Consider the following 13342-nt stretch of genomic DNA (forward strand, 5'->3'; position numbering starts at 1 on the left):
TCGTGGTAATGTTACTTCATTCCTGATTTGTAATCCCCTCTTCTTACATTGGTCAGTCTAGCTAAAAGTTTGTCAATGCTGTGGATCTTTCAAATAAACAACTTTCGGTTTAATTAATTCTTCCTATTGCTTTTCTCTTTTCCATTTGATTAATTCTCACTCTATTTCTTATTATTTATCTTTTCTGTTTAATTCTGGTTTACTGTGATTTTCCCGCAGTGTCTTAACATAAAAGTTAGATTAAGATATTTCTTCTTATATAATGTAATCCTTTTCATCTATAAATTTATATCTTATCACTGCTTTCATGGCAGCCCCAAAGTTTGGGGTTATTGTACCTCCATTTTTATTCATCTTGATATTTTCTCTAATTTTTGTTTTTTGTTGGCTTATTGGTTATTTAGTAGTGTTTTAATTTTCACATATTTGTGAATTTCCAAATTGTCTTCTTTGTTTATAATTTTGCTCCATTGTTGTTGAGTAAGCTATTTCATTCAATTATTTTAAATTTGTTAAAGTTTTTTGTTTTATATTTAATAGGGTTTCATGTGCATTTGAGAAAAAACTTCTATCTTATTACCGTTAGATTGAGTATCCTACGGATGTCTGTTAGGTATAGATGGTTTATAATTTGTTCTAGTCTCTTACTTCCTTGCTGATCTTCATAGTTGTTCAGTCTATTAATAAAATCATATTTTAATCTCCAATTATTTTCTATTTATTCAATTGTATTCAGTTTGTTTTATTTATTCTAGTGTTTTGTGTTTAGTTATATATACTTAAAAACTGTTACATTGTGTTAAAAATTGTCCTTTTAATTACTATAAAATGTTTTTCTTTATTTCTAACTACATTTGAATTTGTGTGTGTATTGGTCCATTTTCACGCTGCTGCTAAAGTCATACCTGAGACTGGGTTACAAAAGAAACAGGTTTAATGGACTTACAGTTCCAAGTGGCTAGGGAGGCCTCACAATCATGGCAGAAGACGAAAGCCACTTCTTAGATGGTGGTGGCAAGAGAGAGAATGAGAGAGACCGAAAGCAGAAACCCCTTATAAAACAATCAGCTCTCGTGAGAAATATTTACTACCACTAGAAGAGTATGGCAGAAACTGCCCCCATGGTTCAATTATCTCCCACTGTGTCCCTCCTACAACACATGGGAATTATGCGATACAACTCAAGATGAGATTAGAGTGGGGACACAGAGCCAAACCATAGCATTCTGCCCCTGGCCACTCCCAAATCTCATGCCCTCACATTTCAAAACCAATCATGTCTCCCAAAGTCTTAACTCATTTTGGCATTAACTCAAAAGTCCACAACCCAAAGTCTTATCTGAGACAGGGTATGTCCCTTCTGCCTCTGAGCCTGTAAAACGAAAAGCAAGTTAGTTACTTCCTAGATACAATGGGTGTACAGACATTGGGTAAATACAACTGCTCCAAATGGGAGAAATGGCCAAAACAAAGGGGCTACAGGCCTTGTGCAAATACAAAATCCAGCAGGGCCGTCAAATCTTAAAGCTCCAAAATGATCTCCTTTGACTCCATGTCTCACATCTGGGTCACGCTGATGCAAGAGGTAGGCTCCTGTGGCCTTGTGAAGCTCTGACCCTGTGACTTTGCAGGGTACAGCCCCATTCTTGGCTGCTTTTATGGGCTGGCATTGAGTGTCTGCAGCTTTTCCAGGCCCATGATGCAAGCTGTTGATGGATCTATCATTCTGGGGTCTGGAGGGCGGTGGCCCTCTTCTCACAGCTCCGCTAAGCAGCGCCTCAGTAGGGACTCTGTGTTGGGGTTTGGATCCCACATTTCCTTTTGGCGCTGCTCTAACAGAGGTTCTCCATGAGCACTCTGCCCCCATAGCAAATTTCTGCCTAGACATCTGGGCATTTCCATACATCTTCTGAAATCTAGGTGGAAGGTCCTAAACCTCAATTCTTGACGTTTGTGCTCCCTCAGGCTCAACACTAGATGGAAGCTGCCAAGGCTTCGGGCTTGCACCTTTTGAAGCCACAGCCCAAGCTGTATCTTGGCCCCTTTTAGTCATGGCTGGAGTGGTTTGGACACAGGGGACCAAGTCCCCATACTGCACATAGCAGAAGGATTGTCTGTCTCACAGCTTTGCCTAGTGATCCTATGTAAGTCAATACTAGTGGAAGGACAACATAGCACCCAACAGTTTATTAACTGGACTTTAGCACTCAACCCTGAGCACAAAGGCAATGTTGGGCACGCTGGTAAAGGACCACTAGAATCCAGCAGCCCAGACCCCTTTCTTTGCAGTCAAGAAAGGCGGGAAAAGGGGTGCAGGACTGCTACATTGGTGAGCATAACTAATCTGATAAGCGGAGGTCCATGGGTGGTTACGCACCGTGGAAAGGAATAAGCATTAGGACCAGAGAGGATGCTCTAGGACTAATGATCATTAGAAAATGACTAGGGGTGCTGGCATAATTATGTTCTTTTTTCAGATGGGAAACATTCCCCACAAGGCAAAAATGCCCCTAAGATGTATTCTGGAGAACTGGGACCAATTTGACCCTCAGATGCTATGAAAGAAATGACTTATACTCTTCTGCAGTCCCACCTGGCCACAATATCCTCTTCAAGCGGGAGAAACCTGGCCTCCTGAGGGAAGTATACATTATAACACCATCTTACAGCTAGACCTATTTTGTAGAAAGGAGGGCAAATGGAGTGAAGTGCCATATGTGCAAATTTTCTTTTCATTAAGAGACAACTCGCAATTATGTAAAAAGTGTAATTTATGCCCTACAGGAAGCCCTCAGAGTCTATACTTCCCTGCCCCGGTGTTCCCCCAGCTCCTTTCCCAACTAATAAGGACCCCCCTTCAACCCAAACAGTCCAAAAAGAGTTAGACAAAGGGGTAAAAAATGAACCCAAGAGTGCCAATATTCCCCGATTATTCCCCCTCCAAGCGGTGGGAGGAGGAGAATTTGGCCCAGTCAGAGTGCATGTACCTTTTTCCCTCTCAGACTTGAAGCAAATTAAAATAGACCTAGGTAAATTCTCAGATAACCTTGATGGCTATATTGATGTTTTACAAGGGTTAGGGCAATCCTTTGATCTGACATGGAGAGATATAATGTTACTGCTAAATCAGACACTAACCCCAAATGAGAGAAGTGCCGCCATAACTGCAGCCCGAGAGTTTGGTGATCTCTGGTATCTCAGTCAGGTCAATGATAGGATGACAACAGAGGAAGGAGAACAATTCCCCACAGGCCAGCAGGCAGTTCCCAGTGTAGATCCTCAATGGGATACAAAATCAGAACATGGAGATTGGTGCCACAAACATTTGCTAACTGGCATGCTAGAAGGACTAAGGAAAACTAGGAAGAAGCCTTTGAATTATTCAATGATGTCCACTCTAACACAGGGAAAGGAAGAAAATTCTACCGCCTTTCTGGAGACACTAAGGGAGGCATTGAGGAAGCATACCTGTCACCTGTCTCTATTGAAGGGCAACTAATCTTAAAAGATAAGTTTATCACTCAGTCAGCTGCAGACATTAGAAAAAAACTTCAAAACTCCACCTTAGGCCCAGAGCAAAACTTAGAAGCCCTATTGAACTTGGCAACCTCGGCTTTTTTATAATAGAGATCAGAAGGAGCAGGTGGAACAGGGCAAACGGGATTTAAAAAAAAAAAAAAAGGTCACCGCTTTAGTCATGGTCTTCAAGCAAGCAGACTTTGGAGGCTCTGGAAAAGGGAAAGGCTGCCCAAATTGAAGGCCTAATAGGGCTTGCTTCCAGTGCAGTCTACATGGACACTTCAAAAAAGATTGTCTGAATAGAAATAAGCCACCCCCTCATCCATGCCCCTTATGTGAAGGGAATCACTGGGAGGCCCACTTCCCCCAGGGAATGAAGGTCCTCTGAGTCAGAAGCCACTAACCTTTGAGATGATCCAGCAGCAGGACTGAGGGTGCCCAGGGCAAGCGCCAGCCCATGCCATCACCCTCAAAGAGCCCCGGGTATGCTTGACCATTGAAGGCCAGGAGGTTAACTGTCTCCTGGACACTGGCATGGCCTTCTCAGTCTTACTGACCTGTCCTGGACATCTGTCCTCCAGATCTGTCACTATCCGAGGGGTCCTAGGACAGGCAATCACTAGATACTTCTCCCAGACACTAAGTTGTGAGTGGGGAACTTTACTCTTTTCACATGCCTTTCTAATTATGCCTGAAAGCCCCACTCCTTTGTTAGGGAGAGACATGCTAGCAAAAGCAGGGGCCATTATACACTAGAATTAGGAGAAGGAAAAAGGGTAAATATATATACAGACTCCAAGTATGCTTACCTAGTCCTCCATGCCCACTCAGCAATATAGAGAGAAAGGGAATTCCTAACTTCTAAAGAGGTGGCAGTCTTACACTGCTGGGGTCATCAGAAAGGAAAGGAAAGGGAAATAGAAGGGAACCACCAAGCAGATATTGAAGACAAAAGAACTGTAAGGCAGGACGCTCCATTAGAAATGCTTACAGAAGGACCCCTAGTATGGTGTAATCCCCCCTGGGAAACCAAGCCCCAGTACTCAGCAAGAGAAATACAATGGGGAAACTCACGAGGACATAGTTTCCTCCCCTCAGGATGGCTAGCCCATTAAGAAGGAAAAATACTTTCGCCTGCAGCTAACCAACAGAAATTACTTAAAACCCTTCACCAAACCTTTCACTTAGGCATTGATAGCACCCATCAGATGGCCAAAACATTATTTACTGGACTAGGCCTTTTCAAAACTATCAAGCAGATAGTCAGGGCCTGTGAAGTGTGCCAAAGAAATAATCCCCTGCCTTATCGCCAAGCTCCTTCAGGAGAACAAAGAACAGGCCATTACCCAGAAGACTGGCAACTAGATTTTACCCACATGCCCAAATCTCAGGGATTTTAGTATCTACTAGTCTGGGTAGATACTTTCACTGGTTGGGCAGAGGCCTTCCCTTGTAGGACAGAAAAGGCCCAAGAGGTAATAAAGGCACTAATTCGTGAAATAATTCCCAGATTCGTACTTCCCCGAGGCTTACAGAGTGACAATGGCCCCACTTTCAAGGCTGCAGTAACCCAGGGAGTATCCCAGACATTAGGCATACAATATCACTTACACTGCGCCTGGAGGCCACAATCCTCAGGAAAAGTTGAGAAAATAAACCAAACACTCAAGCAACATCTAAAAATGCTAACCCAAGAAACCCACCTTGCATGGCCTGCTCTGTTGCCTATAGCCTTACTAAGAATCCAAAACTATCCCCATAAAGCAGGACTTAGCCCATACAAAATGCTGTATGGATGGCCCTTCCTAACCAATGACCTTGTGCTTGACCGAGAGACAGCCAACTTAGTTGCAGACATCACCTCCTTAGCCAAATATCAACAAGTTCTTAAAACATTGTAGGCAACTTGTCCCCGAGAGGAGGGAAAGGAATTATTCCACCCTGGTGACATATTGTATTAGTCAAGTCCCTTCCCTCTAATTCCCCATCCCTAGACACATCCTGGGAAGGACCCTATCCAGTCATTTTATCTACCCCAACTGTGGTTAAAGGGGCTGGAGTGGAGTCTTGGACACATCACACTTGAGTCAAACCCTGGATACCGCCAAAGGAGCCTGAAAATCCAGGAGACAACACTAGCTATTCCTATGAACCTCTAGAGGATCTGTGCCCGCTCTTCAAGCAACAACCATGAGGAAAGTAACTAGAATCATAGATCCCCATGGCCCTCTCTTGTCATATTTTTCTTTTTACTGTTCTCTTACCCCTTTCACTCTCACTGCACCTCCTCCATGCCACTGTACTACCAGTAGCTCCCCTTACCAAGAGCTTCTATGGAGAATGTGGCTTCCCAGAAATATTGATGCCCCATCGTATGGAGTTTTTCTAAAGGAAACCCCACTTTCACCGCCCACGCCCTTATGCCACGCAACAGCTATAACTCTGCCACTCTTTGCATGCATGCAAATACTTCTTATTGGACAGGAAAAAATAATTAATCTTAGTTGTGCTGGAGGGCTTGGAGCCAGTGTCTGTTGGACTTACTTCACCTATACCGGTATGACTGATGGGGGTTGAGTTCAAGATCAGGTAAGAGAAAAACACGTAGAGGAAGTAATCTCACCGTCTTGGGAACGGCCTGCCACCATCTTAGGAGCTCTAAGAACAAAGACCTGCCGGTAACATTGTAATTGATATAAATTGATTTAGGTCTGCCATTTCACATTTAATTTTCTATATGCTTCCTATCTGTTTATCTCTCTTTTCCTCTTTTACTGCTTTATTTGTATTAATATTTCTAATGTATTAAATTTTTTTGTATTACATTTGAGGTTTTTTGAATGCTTCCCATTGTGCTTATCATATGCTTCTTAGCTTTTTGGAATCTACCTCAGATTTATACTAAATATTAAAAGATGTAGAAATGTTACTCCTGTAGAGCTCTATTGTCTCTTACCTCCTTTTTTGGCAATTATTGTCATACATACTCAATAATACATTGTTGTGCATATTACTGTATATAATTTTATGTCATTTAAATAAATTGATGAGATAAAGCATGTTTAAATAGTGTAGTTTTTGCTTTATTATTAATTGGCACATAGTAATTAGACTTCATGGGGTACAGTGTAACATTTCAATACTGGTATATTTATACAGTGTGTAGTGATCAAATCAGGATAATTAGCATATCCATCACCTCGAACATTTATCATTTCTTTGTGTTAGAAATATTCTAAATCTGTACTTCTAGCTATTTGAAATACACAAAAGGTTATTGTTAGTTATATTCACCCTATAGTGCTATAGAACACCTAGAATGTAATCTTCCTATCTAGCTGTACTTTTTGTTGAACCAACCTTTGCTATCCCCCCTATAGTGTTTTGTATTGACCTTTGTTATTATTATTTCTGCTCCTTTATTCACTTCATCACATCAGGTAGAAATCTTCAGTTAGGTAATATTTTCTACATAATATGAAAAGAAAAGAATGAATATACTTTAGGAGAACGTGAAAGCAACAGGACAAGGTGGCAGAAAGATGCCAAGTAGACTTGGAGGAGCTCCAGCAAACAGGTGGCACTAAAGCACATCAGCCCTCATGAAGAGGTTTTCAGTTTATTCTACAGTTGCTACTCTTGCATCCAAAATGGTACCTATGGTGGTGCAACATTTTTGCATTCTAGTAAAAATTTTTATTTCAAGTTGTATGAGGACACATAAAACGATAAATATTTGAGGGGGTGTGCATCCTAAATACCCTGAATTATTACACATTGCATGTACGTATCAAAATATCACATGTACTCCATAAATATGTTTAATTATTATATATCAACTTTAAAAAATTAAAATAGCAGCGAAGCATTAGGACACTAGCAGAGGAAATACTAAACTGACCCACGAAGAAACTTTCACAGCTAAGGGCCCATGTGTGGACTCACAGAAAACAATTACTGCTGAACATATAACAAAAAATTACCTACAGATTAGGAATATACATGCCTCTAGTACAGAGTACACAAAGGCCACAAATGAGAAGCTACAACATGGAACTCATAGTTAACAAGGAAATCTGCAAAGGACTTCAGAGAACTATGTTAAACTGTTGAGAGGGAGAAATGGAGGAATTAAGCTTGCAATGCAAGAATGCAATAAAACAGTTTGAAGAAAAAAAACAGTCAAAGGGAGTGGGATAGAGAAGAAATGTGTGCAAAGAAATTTTTAAATAATGGTAAAGCTAAAACCACTACCTACTATTTAGTGTGTGTGTGTATATATATATATATATATAATTTAGTGTGTGTGAATATATATATAATCTGCTATAAACAGAATATATGCATATACATTTTATCTGCTATATACTGTTTATATATAGCAGATATAATTTCAGATAGATAGTATTTCAAATTTATCTGCAGAACTCCTCTCTAGAGACATGGCTGTGAGTAAATTCAGGGAGTCATAGCACAGCCTTGGAGCCTGTTCCTGTCTGGATTGGACCTACATTGACCGACTATTACAATAAAAGCCACAGTAAAATCCAGTAGCCTCTGGAAACCACTGAAGCAGGAGGTATTCTAGCACCAGCAAAGGAAACAGGAGACTTGTTAGATCCAGACACTATATTCCAGATATAGATTCCCCCAGTTTTCCCAAGGGCTTCTTAAACATTTCTTATAAACACTGTTTTTGTTAGAAGCACCAAATGTACCATAGACTGGATTTATTTTCTCCTCTTTTCATTTACTGATTGACCTACCTCTCTGAGATTCTCATTTAGCAATGGCTTTGCTTGTGAATGGGGCAGGTCTTTACCTAAATCAAATGCATTACAGCATTGCCATAGAAAAACATAAAATTGTATATAGCCAGAGGTAGAAAGGAAGGATCATCTATAATGGAGTTACAAAAAAATGACACCACTGCAGTAATGTCTAATATAAAATATCTTCTACATTTTGTAAAGAAGTAATAGCCAGCTTTGAACTGTGATTTTGACTAAACCGTCATTCAAGAACAAGAGCAATATGGAGACATTTCCAGGCAAATTAAACCAAGAACATTAAAAAAATTATGAGAGCCTGAGATATTGGAGAACTCAGGAGAGGGGTCCTATAATCTTGAGCTCGTTGAACAATGCAAATAAAGGAGGTAAGATAAATGAAGTCATACAGAATGTGATCTTTCAGTATTCACTTCTTTTTCACTCAGTGTAAGTCTCTGGAAATGCATCCAGATTGTTATTTTCAGATAGTTTTGTTCCTTTTTTATTGCTGAGTTGTTTTCCATGGTAGTATAAATGTACCACACTTCATTCATTCATTCATTCATTCATTCATCTGTTGAAGAACACCTGAGTAGTTTCCCCATTGGGACCATTACAAATAAAACTTCCTTAAACATTAATGTACAGTGTTTTGCATGAACATAAGTTTTTGTTTCTTTGGGATAATGCCCAGGAGTGCAATTGTTAGGTCATATGAAATTTAAACATCTAGATTGTTAAGAAGTGGCCAAAGCGATTTCCAGAGCAGATGTACCATTTTCCATTGCATGTCCCCAAACATCTCAGGATTGTATGAATAATCCAGGTTCTCTGCATCTTTTCCAGCATCTGGTATTGTCACTGTCCTTTTGTAAAAATGTTAGTCATTGTGATAGAGTAATGATATTATATTGTGCTTCTAATTTACATTTCCTAAATGGCTATTGGTTGTTTAATGCATGCTTTTGTCATCTGTATGTCTTTAGTGAAATATCTTTTCATATCTTTTGCCCATTTTCAAATTTATTTATTTTACTATTGAATTTTAAGTGTTATTTATATATTTCAGATTCTTTGCATTCTTTACGGATATGTGTTTCGCAAATACTTCTTATCACATTGTAGCTTGTCTTTTCATCCCCCAAAAGACTCTTTTGCAGACCTAAAGTTATTGTTTTATTTTGTTTTTAATTTTGATCAAGTCCAATTTATCAATATTTCCTTTTATGGATTGTGCTATGGTATCAAGTCTAAGAACTCTTTGCCTAGCCCTAGATTCCAGTTATTTTCTCCTGTGTGTTTTCTACCACTTTTATAGTTTCACTTTTCATTTAAATCAATGATCCATTTTGAGTTAACATTTCTATAAGATGAAAGCCTTAGGCCAAATCTTATCTATAAATGTCCAATTGCTCTAGCACTGTTTGTTTACAAGGCTGTCTTTCCTCCATTGAATTGCTTTTGCACCTTTGTTAAATATCAGGTGGACCTATTTGCAGAGGTCTGTTTCAATGTTCTGTATATTTTTTCATAGATCTCTGTGTACAAAAATCACACTTTTTATTTTTGTAGCTACATGAAAAGTATTGAAATCAGATAGCTGTTGCTTCCTTCCTATTTTATTCTTTGTTTCATAATTGTTTTAGCTATTTTAGTTTTTGCCTTTCCATAGAGATTTTAGAATAATCTTGTCTATATTTGTAAAATATGTTGCTGAGACTTTGATAGAAGTTGTGTTAATCATGTATATCAATCTGAAAAGAAGTGACATCTTTATTATGCTAACTTTCCCAATCTGTGAATATACCTCTTTTATTTACAACTTATATCTCTTTTGGTCGCATTTTGTAATTTTTAAATTATGTCTTTTGCATGTTTTGTTAGATTTATACCTAAATATTTCATTCTTATTAAGAAACTATAAGTGGTATTATATTTTAAATTTTTAGTGGCCATGTGTTTATTGCCAGTATTTAGAAAATAAATTGATTTTTGTAGGTTTAATTTGTATCCTGCAACCTTGCTAAACTCACTAGTACTGGGTGGTTTACTCTTGTGTTCTGTTTTACTATTTATGGATTTGCAGGGATTATCTATGTAGACAGTTTTGTCATCTGAAAATAAACATATTTTTTTCTCTTTCCAAACTGTATGCCATTTATTTCCTGTCTTACTGTACCGTCTAGAAATTCCAACACTATATTTAATAAGAAAGCTAAAGGCAGATATCCTAGCCTTATTTTTAATCATATAAGAAAAGCATTCAGTCTTTCATCATTCGGTATAATTTTAAATATCAGTGTTTAAGATACTCTTTTTCAAGATGAAAAAATCTTTTTAATTCCAGTTTTTCTGAAATATTTATGCTTGTGTGTTGAATTTTGAATACGCTTTTTTGCTTATATTGATATGATGATGAAACTTTTAGTTTGTCAGATTACACTGATTTTTTTGTTTGTTTGTTTGTTTTGAGGTGGAGTCTCCGTCTGTCGCCCAGGCTAGAGTGCAGTGGCGCCATCTTGGCTCACTGCAAGCTTCGCCTTGCGGGTTCACGCCATTCTCCTGCCTCCGCCTCCCGAGTAGCTGGGACTACAGGCACCCGCCACCATGCCCAGCTAATTTTTTGTATTTTTTCGTAGAGATGGGGTTTCACCGTGTTAGCCAGAGATCACACTGATTTTCAAATATTGAACCAGTCTTACATTCCTAAAATATACTTCAGTTGATAATGGCATATCATTATTATATTACTGAATTCTATTTCTTAATAGTTAAGGATTTTTTTCTCTATATTCATAAGTGATATTTGCTTATAGTTTTCTTTTAGTTTTGTCTTTGGTTTTGGTAATAGGTTACTATTAGCTTCAAAAAATGAATTAGAAGTTTTTTTGTGTATTCATTTTCTGGAAGTGATTGTGTAAAATCAATCTTAATTTGTCATTAAATGACAGGTAGAATTCTCAACTGATACCATCTCAGCTTAGAGGTTTCATTTTTGGTAGATTTTAAATTCTAAGTTCAATTTTTTAGAGTTTTAAGGCTACTGAATATCATGTTGGATGACTGTTTTTTTAAGAAATTGATTCATTTCATAAAGTTATCAAATTTATATGATTAAACTTGTTTGTAGTATTCCTTATTCTTTTGACATCTGCAGGGTCTGTATGACTTCCCTCATTTCATTAATTCGCACCTTCTTTCTTTTTAAATTAACAAGTCTAGTAAAAGTTTTGTCAATTATAAATAACTTTACAAATAACCAGATTTTTGTTTGAATAATTTTCTTTATTGCTTTTCTGTTTTCAAATTTATTAATTTCTGCTTTTATTTTTATAATTTCCTTCCTTTTGCTTACTTTGGATTTATTTTTTTTTTCTCTAGGTTTTTGAAGTTGGAGCCTAATTGATGTTTCAAGAGTTTTTCTCCTTTCTAAACATTTAGTGCCATAAATTTATTTATCAGAACTACTTTAGCTGTGTCCTGTAATTTTAAATATGCTGAATGTTAATTTTCCTTCAGTTAAATATAGCTTACACTTACTTTGAGACTTCCTGTTACCTCTCTGGATTACTTAGAAGTGTGTTGTTTAGTAACCAAGTTTTACAGGTTAAATTGTGGTCCCCCTAAGAAAAATATGTCCATGTTCTATTCTTTATCTGTTTATGTGAACTTTTTTGGAAGTAGGGTGTTTGCCGATCTAATCAAGTTAAGATGAAGGTGAGCCATAATCCATTATAACTGGTGTCCTTGTAAGGAGAGGAGTAGAGACAGATACAGACATCCAGAGATGGTTGCTATGTGGACAGGTGGGGAGAGTGAAATGTTGTTTCCAGGAGCCAAGGAATGCCAAGAATTCTAGGTAATCACTGGAAAGAAGTAAGGAAGTGTTTTTTCATAGAGACTTCAGAGGGAGCATGGCCCTACCAGCATCTTGATTTCAGACTTCTAGCTTCCGGAACTATGAGAAAACATTTCAATTGTTTTAATGATACCATAAGAAATAACATACAAAAAAATTATAAATGCTCTTTATTCCTCGTATATCCCTGGAACCCCAGACCAAAAATGCCTTACTCTCTAGAGTCTCATTATTTTTAGATAAGAACACAAGAGGATACTCTTTATAAATGAAGCCTTTCTCCTTCCTTCAGTAGAAATGTTCTATCATTAATTTAAAAACTAGCAAAAATTAATAAAGACTTTTTTCCATAATTTATTATCTGTCCTTTAATTGGAGTGCCTTCTAACTTTTCAAAAGAATTTTTGAAGCCAAGTTACATCACTCAGCTTTTATCAGTGCTCTACTTTTCTGGGAAAATGCTTTAAGGTCTAAATCGATAGATTCAGTAGCACACGTACAGCTCATCATGACCGTCATGCTGCTTGGCTGGATTCAGTCTATCTCTAGACTCAGCTCTCATCAAACTTAACTCACAATGGCATTCTAATTTGCTAATTATTCAGACCAATTTTCAAACCTTGTGATCATACTGATGCTATTTTTCTCATATCCTTTCCTTCATGGAGTGAAATCTTATGAAATGTTCCATGCCTAGCTAAAATGCTAACATTTTGTGAGATCTTTCCAAATTTCCAAGTACATATTAGAAGTTTCTTCTCCCAAGAGCACAATTTGTCAGTTTTATCACAGCAACTATTATGTCTACAGGCAAATCTATCTAACCCAATATATTGCAGTATATTTTTAGGTAGGATAATATCTAATATTTTTTCTTTTTCTTGTAGCAACTAACATAGTTGTTCGCATACAACTGTATGAAACAAACATTTTTCCACCAGGAAAAGGTGGTTTTATGTCACCAAATGATTCATTCAATCTGGAAAATGATACTTTGCTTCTGAAAGAAACTCCTAGAAGTTACTGTTTAGAAAATTTAATTCCAGTCTGATTTTCATGCCCAGGGTAATATAAAAATAGTCACTGTGGTCTACAATAAAAATATGTTTTACTTTTCTCCCTAATGGTATAGTTAGAGAATTATCCCCATGGTATTATTCAATTCTACCTGTGAGCGAGGTACTGTGCTGCG

The 13342-nt window shown here is 37.6% G+C and overlaps 1 pseudogene; it reads left to right on the forward strand.

The window, feature by feature from the left end:
• The first annotated feature begins 2477 nt into the window (after positions 1-2477).
• Positions 2478-3624, forward strand: LOC134807400 (uncharacterized; annotated as a pseudogene).
• The last annotated feature ends 9718 nt before the right edge of the window (positions 3625-13342 follow it).

Source organism: Pan troglodytes, chromosome 9 (genome assembly GCF_028858775.2).
Source record: "Pan troglodytes isolate AG18354 chromosome 9, NHGRI_mPanTro3-v2.0_pri, whole genome shotgun sequence".
Taxonomy (NCBI): Eukaryota; Metazoa; Chordata; class Mammalia; order Primates; family Hominidae; genus Pan; species Pan troglodytes.